General features: G+C 38.7%; 1 pseudogene; it reads left to right on the plus strand.

Moving 5' to 3' along the window:
* The first annotated feature begins 1,709 nt into the window (after positions 1-1,709).
* On the plus strand, positions 1,710-14,085 carry LOC131292086 (uncharacterized; annotated as a pseudogene).
* The last annotated feature ends 325 nt before the right edge of the window (positions 14,086-14,410 follow it).

Genomic DNA, 14,410 nt, shown 5'->3' on the forward strand with positions numbered 1-14,410 from the left:
CAGCACTACGTCCTTTTGTGAAATGAGACTTTTTTCCTCAAGTGTAAAAGGTTCTATCGAACATCTACCTGGTCGTTCTCATCCGTTGTCATAAAAAGCGGTCGTCTTCTGTGACTTGTAAGATCCGCCGAACAGTTGACTATTGCGTGAGAACGAGCCCCGCCCCCTTGCAGTGAGGCTTTGCTGATTGTCAGGCTTTACGGTTATGCTGAGATTGAAGCTGTTGGCCGCCATCATGTCCGTTAGCCCGGTAGCTTGAAGAAAAAACCAGGTAGAGCAGAAAAGTCACCGTAGGTCACCGATCGGTTGAGGCAGACGGACAAAAAACGCGATTTGAAGCATATTTTCACCATAAGTAAAATCTTAATGGCTTTTCGCTGCCTTGCACACAAACGGAGCGGTATTGCCTTAGATTGTTCTTCAACCAGCAGGAAACATAACAGGGATCGGTAAGGGAAAGCTAGCAGTGTGTGGACAGCAAACTATTACAAACAGAAAACAAATTCTTCTCAGTTTTAAAATACCAACACACTACTTTTATTGCTTCATTACAGACAATGTGAAAGATTTAATTTTACTCATATCGAACTTTTTTAAACGGATTGGATAGAGATAGACAAAGAAAATACAGCAGAACCTCGATGGTTGGATGTGTTAAACCTTACCCAACGCATTTGCCCCACGAAGTGACAATGATTGAACCTAGAACTTGATTTTGTACTGACTTTTATACCGGATTTGAAATAAAACTATCGTGCTACATAGTCAATCTTGTTTAAGCAGTGTTCCATACAGTTGTGCCCGATCTTCAATGCCTGCAAAAAACATTTTTTCTTTACGTCAGAAGATTGTCGTGATCAACCGAATTTATAACAACGGGGATCCTCCCTTTGGAAGTGTATGGCACGTTTTTCTAACGGAAAAATAAGTTGTGATTTTATGGGGATTCAGAATAGGGCATACGATATTTAAACCGAAATTGAATGGTTAGTCTTGTCTTGATGTCGCGATTATTTTTTTATTGTGATTCGGGTTGGGAAATTCTGTTAACCCTCCATTAGAACGAAGCTGCAAGCCAATCTGAAGGAAATAGGCTTCAGAAACCTTGGTCAATACATGTGATAATGGCTCAATTAGCTATTTTGTCAATAGCGAATTAGTACTTCGGTCAATTACAGCAACAGACCCCTCAAATGAAAGGTCTTTGCAAGACAATTTTCACAATAACCATAACATCTTTTGAAAGGCTTTGGAGCGGTAGCTGTTCACCGGTGGTAGCTTTCGTTGCATATCCTGTTTGGATTTATTGATACAAATTTTGACATGTTCCACGTTTTCCTTGTTGGCAATTTGTAGGTACCGGCTGGCTTTGGTTTTCGTCGTTTGACAAATCGTTCGAAGCTGGTTTATAGTAGCGTGCTTTGTTCTTTACTCATATGGTACAATGCATTTTGTATGACAGGAGATCCGAACATGGACTCATAAACAAGTTGTAAAGGTTTTCTGCGTCAGACTACTTTGTTGAACAAAAAATATCGTCCAATTGAAGCCCTGAATGTATCATTGTAAACCTACAAGGCATGGAAACCAAAGAAGTAGAATGGAATATAAAACGATTGATGGCCATAAATTTGATGATTAAGTACACAAACTTTGTTTGAGTTTGAGGAAAACCTTCTTGTCAACCACTAAAAATTCAGACGAGAATAATGATCACATCAAACGTTTGTTTTGTGTCAGTCAAGTTTGGAGTAGGTTTTATAAACGTGAGAACTGTAGTCCGCTAGCCTCGGTTTTCGTCGCTGTCCAAGTCCCTTTTGGTGACGTATACCCCATACAGATCAATAGAACCGCTCTTCGAACACCATGAACCTTTGGCTGCCCTTTGTGAGGCAATTCAAAATGGTGCAAATAACATGAAGATACGACTGTTTTTCCGTTAACACAAGAATCTTCGTCATTAATAAATCCGGTTCGACCATTCATTGCAAAGAATCGCTGAAAATGGATGATTCGACGAACGTTGAAAAAACTGCCGACATTTTCGAAATGGTAAGCATTGATCGTTTTTAATTCGAAAAATACAAACTTTTTAACAATCGTTCCATCTGAAGATCACCGAATTTGTGGAGGGATCGCCGACAACAACTGCGAAAACAGATCCAAACAAAGTTAATAACAAGTACGTTTTCCGCATGAAATAACACCACCGAGCAAAAACCTATGCAAAAAACAAAGAGATAAAAAGATTGCTGCGGGTGTAAAGAAATGCGATGAACGTCAAGTGGAAGCTCATCAAAACGACAAAGATCCAAATGAACTATCCTTTGGCACGGGAACGAAAAATTAAGCCACGAAGAAGAGCCAAACAAAGGACACGTAAAAGAGGTGTCACAATTAGCAAATGGGCAAGCACTATAGCTTCGGCGATGGAGTGTTCGATTCCGACGGAGAAGACAATCTGGAAAAGAGAAAAAACATACAAATCGACGAAAACAGCCGGTTGTCCGCGAAAGCTGATGGTAGCCGACTGTCGGATTCCAATTTTTACCAGGAAACGGAACAGAGTGAACGGAATACAGCGTCCGAATTACACAAGATCATGTCAAGCAGTGATGTCTCTAGCAGTCTATATCCGACGTATGGACGTCCTGACCTGGGTGCCGAAGGATCGAAATCCATGTCCAACTCCCAGGGGGAGCGCTACCGTATTGATTCCGAAAACGATTCGTTCGACATGCCATAGGGTAGCGGTTTTTAAGGCGGAAGTCAAAACAGCAACGCGAACAGCGCAACTGATAGCGACCAAAAGGCGATACATAAGCGACCTTTCCGCGCAACGAAGCCAGAAGGAGCAGGAAATTTGCACCATTGAAAAACAAACACTACCGCAAAGGAGGAAAGAAGATAATAAGTATCAGATTAGAAATATGGCGTTCATCGAAGGTTCATCATTGAGCAAAATAATATCAAAAGAAGCTAATTTTATTTATACAAATACAAGACCTCAGGCTGGAGATAAACATTCTTTGGTTAAAACATTTGCAAAGACAAATACGGGTAATGCAGCAGATAAGCAATCGTTTCAAAATAGGTATGAATTAGCTTTTGTTTCTAACTAGGTAAATCGGCATAGTTTCAAACTTTTTCGAAAACATCTATTTCTCTAGCTTTAACGTTGAGATTTTACAACAACGTTATTGTTAAAGCAGAACTCTTTTGAAAATAAAAATATAGCCCAACGAAGATAGGGATGGGCGCAATTTTGAGCACTTTTGTAATGGAAATCTGCATAATGAGTGCTTCATACTTTTGTTGTTTATTGTTTATTCATGTAACTCATTGCTAGGCTGTACTATGTTAACGTTGCTTTCGCACAGCACGATTAACTGATTTCAAGTTTCAATGCTCTTTAAAACTTCAATAGCAGCAGAGAGAAAAAAATCTAAAGACGTAATGTCGTGTTTAGACTTCAGGTCAAAATGTGAAGATAAACTGGCAAACATAAATGCGCGGATACATTAATTTCGAATATTTTGGCTCTCAACAGATCTATTGAAACGATTGCTCCAAGTTTTCAATTAACATTTAGAATACTTCATTCAACACAACGTTTTCAGTTTTTCTTTCCATTTTGCATGTTTCTATCCTCATAATGGCAAGACGAACGAAGAAAAGCTCATATGACTTACCCATTCGAATTGTTACCAGCACCAATTACACGATCATTTTTTTGCATGAGATCAACAAATTAAGGATGTCCCGTATTTTCACATGTATCATATCAGCGATCATCTTGCATTATGCGCATTTTGATAGCACATTCTATAAATCTTTTAATGATTCCATGAAGATGCGCTTAATTCTTAAGTTTAGCGTTCAGACTGGACCCCGTAGTAATTCTATGTGTTATGCTGATTCCTGAGGGTTTATTAGAGCTGGTGATTTCATAGAAGGGAGGGACAACTATTAATAATGTCCTCAGCGTGACCAGTCGTCCATGTGGAAAAGATGCGATGTCTCAAAACAAAACGTTATACACCTAAATCACAAAATAGATTCAATTAGTTATGGATATCGTTCGCAACATTTCTTTTCTGCACACCATAACTAGCCAGAGCACGTTAAATAGCAAATGTTTTGACCACTCAATCATTATTATTTAAAAGAACCTTTATCAGTTTGTCTTTGCTTGCTTGTTTTGGCACAGAAAAGGGTATTCTAAAGCATTTGCTTTCAGTCGACTCAATTCGGTCGTGTTTGAAAATGGTACTAGCGTCATAAGTTTACAGGTCGTATTTTTTCATGTTGTAGCGATTATCCATGTCCTACTATTTTTTCACCAAAATTGTGTCACTACAACAAATGTTTCATATTTTTTTGTTGATTTGTTAAGTCCCGTTTCGTGTAAAAGTTCTTTTTGAAGCTATGAATAGAAATGCCATCCAAAAATGATACTAAACAAATGCAAAACTCAATCAACTACATTCATTGGTTTTATTTTTTGTTGATAATTTCAACAATCGAAACCTGGCAACAAAAAACGGGTTGCAACCGAGAGTAAATGACAAAGAGTGCTTATTTTTAACGTCCTATTAGAGTTGTTATTGAGGTTGCAAGAAAACCGTCAGACAGGAGTTTGACTCGAACAAGTTTTCAAAAGAAAAGGACATATTTCCTTTTTCCTCGACCGCTCAGTAACAATTCTTCTTGAGAAACCATTTCTATTTTATTTACGTATTTTGCATTCCTTTTGCACCAACTTTGCGGGCAGTTTATGATGGCAAATCGGCCCGTTCTATCTTTTCCATAGATATCTTTTTTTTGAAGAACGTGTATTTTTTATTTTAGAATTTCAATTCGAACGTTCAGGTATGAAGAATTTTGGCGTTGAAGACAGTTGAATTGGTGGTTAGTCTCTCACATGGTAGCAGCCGAATAGGATGCAAGTACAGATTGGGTAAAATTGTGATCGAACGGGAAAATTAATGTGTAGTGTTTCAAAACCTGTTCTGCATTTTTTAATTCAAAACTAAAGTGTGTCCCATAAAGTATAAGCACGATTTCTAAATTACGTTTCTGGAAAACGGATGACCCCAAACAGTTGATTCTTCGGCTGTTTGATTGTTTACATTCAAACCTACTAGGTAGTGATGCTTTTCCGCATCAGAAAACGAGCGCGAATCACAAAATCCTCGCAAAAGTTTGTTTTCGACCGGAAAGCGATTTCCCCTACTTTTACCTGCACCCCTCGACTGGTCGTGCCTACTACAAACATCCACGCGACAACTTTCATTCTGGTAGATCCTAGAAAGTGATGATTTTTCTACTAACCCGTTTGTGTTGCCACTTGTGGGTTTTGCTATTCTACATCAAATACTCTGCAGTAGGCTATCATTCTTGATGTTCTACATACACTGCCCCGATTGCTAGGTGAGCTGTAAAACGCTGTATGGGGTTTCTTTCTAAGTTCTACTATTCAAGGTCTATCGGATACATGACTATCGGTCAGGTGTATTTTTCCCATAAACTGACTATCAATCGTCCTTTATCAACGTCCCTAAACAAAACCACACACCTTTTATTCCTTCGTTTGCGGGTTCAAACATTTGTCCCGTGAATGGAATGAAATGGCATGGTTTGTGTAAAAAATACTTCCATCGGAACAGTACTAACGCTTATTTTGTAATGACCAGCGTAAAAAAAACGCGATATTTAATCGGGCTATCTTCACAGTCAAATAAAAAAGAGCCGCTTCCGTTCGTAGGCTTATGTTTATGCTTTTGTTAGGCGTTATTGTTTAGATAATTATAACAGCTTATTAAAATGTGGCTACAAGTCATGATTGTGTACGTTTTGCTACTAAGTTTGTTTACAATTAAACGCCGCGTTTTCTAGCGGACAATGTGCTTTGACATAATGATACTGCTGAGAAACAGTTGGATTGTTTATTTTATTGAACCTTTTTTAAAAAATTGATTGATTGGTTTTAAGTATGCATTTCTGTTAAAAGTTGTATCGCACCGTGCCTTTTAAGCTTATGGTTTGAGTTTTGGGAAAAACAGTTGTTCTTGTTGAGCTTGCTGTTTGCTGGTTTGAAAATTCCAAAACAAATTCTTCCTAAAATGTGGGCAGCCTATCGACAGCATACATCAGTCCGTGAGTAGAAAAGCTGCCAGGAACTTGCACTTGCTCATTATTCTCAGAGGATAACTTTCTCATAGACAGAAAAAAGACGCCTTTGAACAGAATATAACATGGAATCATAACATTCTCGCCGCAACTAGCGGATCTTTCTTCCCTTTAATAACACACTCTTCCAGCTCGGGAGATAACGAAGAGATGATTTTGATGGTCACGCCAATCGACCGCCAACACTTACAAATGCAGCACTACGTCCTTTTGTGAAATGAGACTTTTTTCCTCAAGTGTAAAAGGTTCTATCGAACATCTACCTGGTCGTTCTCATCCGTTGTCATAAAAAGCGGTCGTCTTCTGTGACTTGTAAGATCCGCCGAACAGTTGACTATTGCGTGAGAACGAGCCCCGCCCCCTTGCAGTGAGGCTTTGCTGATTGTCAGGCTTTACGGTTATGCTGAGATTGAAGCTGTTGGCCGCCATCATGTCCGTTAGCCCGGTAGCTTGAAGAAAAAACCAGGTAGAGCAGAAAAGTCACCGTAGGTCACCGATCGGTTGAGGCAGACGGACAAAAAACGCGATTTGAAGCATATTTTCACCATAAGTAAAATCTTAATGGCTTTTCGCTGCCTTGCACACAAACGGAGCGGTATTGCCTTAGATTGTTCTTCAACCAGCAGGAAACATAACAGGGATCGGTAAGGGAAAGCTAGCAGTGTGTGGACAGCAAACTATTACAAACAGAAAACAAATTCTTCTCAGTTTTAAAATACCAACACACTACTTTTATTGCTTCATTACAGACAATGCGAAAGATTTAATTTTACTCATATCGAACTTTTTTAAACGGATTGGATAGAGATAGACAAAGAAAATACAGCAGAACCTCGATGGTTGGGTGTGTTAAACCTTACCCAACGCATTTGCCCCACGAAGTGACAATGATTGAACCTAGAACTTGATTTTGTACTGACTTTTATACCGGATTTGAAATAAAACTATCGTGCTACATAGTCAATCTTGTTTAAGCAGTGTTCCATACAGTTGTGCCCGATCTTCAATGCCTGCAAAAAACATTTTTTCTTTACGTCAGAAGATTGTCGTGATCAACCGAACTTATAACAACGGGGATCCTCCCTTTGGAAGTGTATGGCACGTTTTTCTAACGGAAAAATAAGTTGTGATTTTATGGGGATTCAGAATAGGGCATACGATATTTAAACCGAAATTGAATGGTTAGTCTTGTCTTGATGTCGCGATTATTTTTTTTATTGTGATTCGGGTTGGGAAATTCTGTTAACCCACCATTAGAACGAAGCTGCAAGCCAATCTGAAGGAAATAGGCTTCAGAAACCTTGGTCAATACATGTGATAATGGCTCAATTAGCTATTTTGTCAATAGCGAATTAGTACTTCGGTCAATTACAGCAACAGACCCCTCAAATGAAAGGTCTTTGCAAGACAATTTTCACAATAACCATAACATCTTTTGAAAGGCTTTGGAGCGGTTTGGCTGTTCACCGGTGGTAGCTTTCGTTGCATATCCTGTTTGGATTTATTGATACAAATTTTGACATGTTCCACGTTTTCCTTGTTGGCAATTTGTAGGTACCGGCTGGCTTTGGTTTTCGTCGTTTGACAAATCGTTCGAAGCTGGTTTATAGTAGCGTGCTTTGTTCTTTACTCATATGGTTCAATGCATTTTGTATGACAGGAGATCCGAACATGGACTCATAAACAAGTTGTAAAGGTTTTCTGCGTCAGACTACTTTGTTGAACAAAAAATATCGTCCAATTGAAGCCCTGAATGTATCATTGTAAACCTACAAGGCATGGAAACCAAAGAAGTAGAATGGAATATAAAACGATTGATGGCCATAAATTTGATGATTAAGTACACAAACTTTGTTTGAGTTTGAGGAAAACCTTCTTGTCAACCACTAAAAATTCAGACGAGAATAATGATCACATCAAACGTTTGTTTTGTGTCAGTCAAGTTTGGAGTAGGTTTTATAAACGTGAGAACTGTAGTCCGCTAGCCTCGGTTTTCGTCGCTGTCCAAGTCCCTTTTGGTAACGTAACCCAGGGCCAGCCTTTGTTCAGTATTGTAATTTGCTGTCACTTGTCGAGTTGATTAATCGCACAAAATTTTGATACAATCCCGGATAAACGAACTCAAACGGAAGCCAAGGAAGATGTTTTATGGTATGTTTTTTTTTAAGGATGATGCTTCCAGCTTTTGTGCGTTCTTCATTTTAGTGGTATACCCCATACAGATCAATAGAACCGCTCTTCGAACACCATGAACCTTTGGCTGCCCTTTGTGAGGCAATTCAAAATGGTGCAAATAACATGAAGATACGACTGTTTTTCCGTTAACACAAGAATCTTCGTCATTAATAAATCCGGTTCGACCATTCATTGCAAAGAATCGCTGAAAATGGATGATTCGACGAACGTTGAAAAAACTGCCGACATTTTCGAAATGGTAAGCATTGATCGTTTTTAATTCGAAAAATACAAACTTTTTAACAATCGTTCCATCTGAAGATCACCGAATTTGTGGAGGGATCGCCGACAACAACTGCGAAAACAGATCCAAACAAAGTTAATAACAAGTACGTTTTCCGCATGAAATAACACCACCGAGCAAAAACCTATGCAAAAAACAAAGAGATAAAAAGATTGCTGCGGGTGTAAAGAAATGCGATGAACGTCAAGTGGAAGCTCATCAAAACGACAAAGATCCAAATGAACTATCCTTTGGCACGGGAACGAAAAATTAAGCCACGAAGAAGAGCCAAACAAAGGACACGTAAAAGAGGTGTCACAATTAGCAAATGGGCAAGCACTATAGCTTCGGCGATGGAGTGTTCGATTCCGACGGAGAAGACAATCTGGAAAAGAGAAAAAACATACAAATCGACGAAAACAGCCGGTTGTCCGCGAAAGCTGATGGTAGCCGACTGTCGGATTCCAATTTTTACCAGGAAACGGAACAGAGTGAACGGAATACAGCGTCCGAATTACACAAGATCATGTCAAGCAGTGATGTCTCTAGCAGTCTATAACCGACGTATGGACGTCCTGACCTGGGTGCCGAAGGATCGAAATCCATGTCCAACTCCCAGGGGGAGCGCTACCGTATTGATTCCGAAAACGATTCGTTCGACATGCCATAGGGTAGCGGTTTTTAAGGCGGAAGTCAAAACAGCAACGCGAACAGCGCAACTGATAGCGACCAAAAGGCGATACATAAGCGACCTTTCCGCGCAACGAAGCCAGAAGGAGCAGGAAATTTGCACCATTGAAAAACAAACACTACCGCAAAGGAGGAAAGAAGATAATAAGTATCAGATTAGAAATATGGCGTTCATCGAAGGTTCATCATTGAGCAAAATAATATCAAAAGAAGCTAATTTTATTTATACAAATACAAGACCTCAGGCTGGAGATAAACATTCTTTGGTTAAAACATTTGCAAAGACAAATACGGGTAATGCAGCAGATAAGCAATCGTTTCAAAATAGGTATGAATTAGCTTTTGTTTCTAACTAGGTAAATCGGCATAGTTTCAAACTTTTTCGAAAACATCTATTTCTCTAGCTTTAACGTTGAGATTTTACAACAACGTTATTGTTAAAGCAGAACTCTTTTGAAAATAAAAATATAGCCCAACGAAGATAGGGATGGGCGCAATTTTGAGCACTTTTGTAATGGAAATCTGCATAATGAGTGCTTCATACTTTTGTTGTTTATTGTTTATTCATGTAACTCATTGCTAGGCTGTACTATGTTAACGTTGCTTTCGCACAGCACGATTAACTGATTTCAAGTTTCAATGCTCTTTAAAACTTCAATAGCAGCAGAGAGAAAAAAATCTAAAGACGTAACGTCGTGTTTAGACTTCAGGTCAAAATGTGAAGATAAACTGGCAAACATAAATGCGCGGATACATTAATTTCGAATATTTTGGCTCTCAACAGATCTATTGAAACGATTGCTCCAAGTTTTCAATTAACATTTAGAATACTTCATTCAACACAACGTTTTCAGTTTTTCTTTCCATTTTGCATGTTTCTATCCTCATAATGGCAAGACGAACGAAGAAAAGCTCATATGACTTACCCATTCGAATTGTTACCAGCACCAATTACACGATCATTTTTTTGCATGAGATCAACAAATTAAGGATGTCCCGTATTTTCACATGTATCATATCAGCGATCATCTTGCATTATGCGCATTTTGATAGCACATTCTATAAATCTTTTAATGATTCCATGAAGATGCGCTTAATTCTTAAGTTTAGCGTTCAGACTGGACCCCGTAGTAATTCTATGTGTTATGCTGATTCCTGAGGGTTTATTAGAGCTGGTGATTTCATAGAAGGGAGGGACAACTATTAATAATGTCCTCAGCGTGACCAGTCGTCCATGTGGAAAAGATGCGATGTCTCAAAACAAAACGTTATACACCTAAATCACAAAATAGATTCAATTAGTTATGGATATCGTTCGCAACATTTCTTTTCTGCACACCATAACTAGCCAGAGCACGTTAAATAGCAAATGTTTTGACCACTCAATCATTATTATTTAAAAGAACCTTTATCAGTTTGTCTTTGCTTGCTTGTTTTGGCACAGAAAAGGGTATTCTAAAGCATTTGCTTTCAGTCGACTCAATTCGGTCGTGTTTGAAAATGGTACTAGCGTCATAAGTTTACAGGTCGTATTTTTTCATGTTGTAGCGATTATCCATGTCCTACTATTTTTTCACCAAAATTGTGTCACTACAACAAATGTTTCATATTTTTTTGTTGATTTGTTAAGTCCCGTTTCGTGTAAAAGTACTTTTTGAAGCTATGAATAGAAATGCCATCCAAAAATGATACTAAACAAATGCAAAACTCAATCAACTACATTCATTGGTTTTATTTTTTGTTGATAATTTCAACAATCGAAACCTGGCAACAAAAAACGGGTTGCAACCGAGAGTAAATGACAAAGAGTGCTTATTTTTAACGTCCTATTAGAGTTGTTATTGAGGTTGCAAGAAAACCGTCAGACAGAAGTTTGACTCGAACAAGTTTTCAAAAGAAAAGGACATATTTCCTTTTTCCTCGACCGCTCAGTAACAATTCTTCTTGAGAAACCATTTCTATTTTATTTACGTATTTTGCATTCCTTTTGCACCAACTTTGCGGGCAGTTTATGATGGCAAATCGGCCCGTTCTATCTTTTCCATAGATATCTTTTTTTTGAAGAACGTGTATTTTTTATTTTAGAATTTCAATTCGAACGTTCAGGTATGAAGAATTTTGGCGTTGAAGACAGTTGAATTGGTGGTTAGTCTCTCACATGGTAGCAGCCGAATAGGATGCAAGTACAGATTGGGTAAAATTGTGATCGAACGGGAAAATTAATGTGTAGTGTTTCAAAACCTGTTCTGCATTTTTTAATTCAAAACTAAAGTGTGTCCCATAAAGTATAAGCACGATTTCTAAATTACGTTTCTGGAAAACGGATGACCCCAAACAGTTGATTCTTCGGCTGTTTGATTGTTTACATTCAAACCTACTAGGTAGTGATGCTTTTCCGCATCAGAAAACGAGCGCGAATCACAAAATCCTCGCAAAAGTTTGTTTTCGACCGGAAAGCGATTTCCCCTACTTTTACCTGCACCCCTCGACTGGTCGTGCCTACTACAAACATCCACGCGACAACTTTCATTCTGGTAGATCCTAGAAAGTGATGATTTTTCTACTAACCCGTTTGTGTTGCCACTTGTGGGTTTTGCTATTCTACATCAAATACTCTGCAGTAGGCTATCATTCTTGATGTTCTACATACACTGCCCCGATTGCTAGGTGAGCTGTAAAACGCTGTATGGGGTTTCTTTCTAAGTTCTACTATTCAAGGTCTATCGGATACATGACTATCGGTCAGGTGTATTTTTCCCATAAACTGACTATCAATCGTCCTTTATCAACGTCCCTAAACAAAACCACACACCTTTTATTCCTTCGTTTGCGGGTTCAAACATTTGTCCCGTGAATGGAATGAAATGGCATGGTTTGTGTAAAAAATACTTCCATCGGAACAGTACTAACGCTTATTTTGTAATGACCAGCGTAAAAAAAAACGCGATATTTAATCGGGCTATCTTCACAGTCAAATAAAAAAGAGCCGCTTCCGTTCGTAGGCTTATGTTTATGCTTTTGTTAGGCGTTATTGTTTAGATAATTATAACAGCTTATTAAAATGTGGCTACAAGTCATGATTGTGTACGTTTTGCTACTAAGTTTGTTTACAATTAAACGCCGCGTTTTCTAGCGGACAATGTGCTTTGACATAATGATACTGCTGAGAAACAGTTGGATTGTTTATTTTATTGAACCTTTTTTAAAAAATTGATTGATTGGTTTTAAGTATGCATTTCTGTTAAAAGTTGTATCGCACCGTGCCTTTTAAGCTTATGGTTTGAGTTTTGGGAAAAACAGTTGTTCTTGTTGAGCTTGCTGTTTGCTGGTTTGAAAATTCCAAAACAAATTCTTCCTAAAATGTGGGCAGCCTATCGACAGCATACATCAGTCCGTGAGTAGAAAAGCTGCCAGGAACTTGCACTTGCTCATTATTCTCAGAGGATAACTTTCTCATAGACAGAAAAAAGACGCCTTTGAACAGAATATAACATGTAATCATAACATTCTCGCCGCAACTAGCGGATCTTTCTTCCCTTTAATAACACACTCTTCCAGCTCGGGAGATAACGAAGAGATGATTTTGATGGTCACGCCAATCGACCGCCAACACTTACAAATGCAGCACTACGTCCTTTTGTGAAATGAGACTTTTTTCCTCAAGTGTAAAAGGTTCTATCGAACATCTACCTGGTCGTTCTCATCCGTTGTCATAAAAAGCGGTCGTCTTCTGTGACTTGTAAGATCCGCCGAACAGTTGACTATTGCGTGAGAACGAGCCCCGCCCCCTTGCAGTGAGGCTTTGCTGATTGTCAGGCTTTACGGTTATGCTGAGATTGAAGCTGTTGGCCGCCATCATGTCCGTTAGCCCGGTAGCTTGAAGAAAAAACCAGGTAGAGCAGAAAAGTCACCGTAGGTCACCGATCGGTTGAGGCAGACGGACAAAAAACGCGATTTGAAGCATATTTTCACCATAAGTAAAATCTTAATGGCTTTTCGCTGCCTTGCACACAAACGGAGCGGTATTGCCTTAGATTGTTCTTCAACCAGCAGGAAACATAACAGGGATCGGTAAGGGAAAGCTAGCAGTGTGTGGACAGCAAACTATTACAAACAGAAAACAAATTCTTCTCAGTTTTAAAATACCAACACACTACTTTTATTGCTTCATTACAGACAATGTGAAAGATTTAATTTTACTCATATCGAACTTTTTTAAACGGATTGGATAGAGATAGACAAAGAAAATACAGCAGAACCTCGATGGTTGGATGTGTTAAACCTTACCCAACGCATTTGCCCCACGAAGTGACAATGATTGAACCTAGAACTTGATTTTGTACTGACTTTTATACCGGATTTGAAATAAAACTATCGTGCTACATAGTCAATCTTGTTTAAGCAGTGTTCCATACAGTTGTGCCCGATCTTCAATGCCTGCAAAAAACATTTTTTCTTTACGTCAGAAGATTGTCGTGATCAACCGAACTTATAACAACGGGGATCCTCCCTTTGGAAGTGTATGGCACGTTTTTCTAACGGAAAAATAAGTTGTGATTTTATGGGGATTCAGAATAGGGCATACGATATTTAAACCGAAATTGAATGGTTAGTCTTGTCTTGATGTCGCGATTATTTTTTTTATTGTGATTCGGGTTGGGAAATTCTGTTAACCCACCATTAGAACGAAGCTGCAAGCCAATCTGAAGGAAATAGGCTTCAGAAACCTTGGTCAATACATGTGATAATGGCTCAATTAGCTATTTTGTCAATAGCGAATTAGTACTTCGGTCAATTACAGCAACAGACCCCTCAAATGAAAGGTCTTTGCAAGACAATTTTCACAATAACCATAACATCTTTTGAAAGGCTTTGGAGCGGTAGCTGTTCACCGGTGGTAGCTTTCGTTGCATATCCTGTTTGGATTTATTGATACAAATTTTGACATGTTCCACGTTTTCCTTGTTGGCAATTTGTAGGTACCGGCTGGCTTTGGTTTTCGTCGTTTGACAAATCGTTCGAAGCTGGTTTATAGTAGCGTGCTTTGTTCTTTATTCATATGGTTCAATG

This window comes from Anopheles ziemanni (assembly GCF_943734765.1).
Source record: "Anopheles ziemanni chromosome X unlocalized genomic scaffold, idAnoZiCoDA_A2_x.2 X_unloc_3, whole genome shotgun sequence".
Lineage (NCBI taxonomy): Eukaryota > Metazoa > Arthropoda > Insecta > Diptera > Culicidae > Anopheles > Anopheles ziemanni.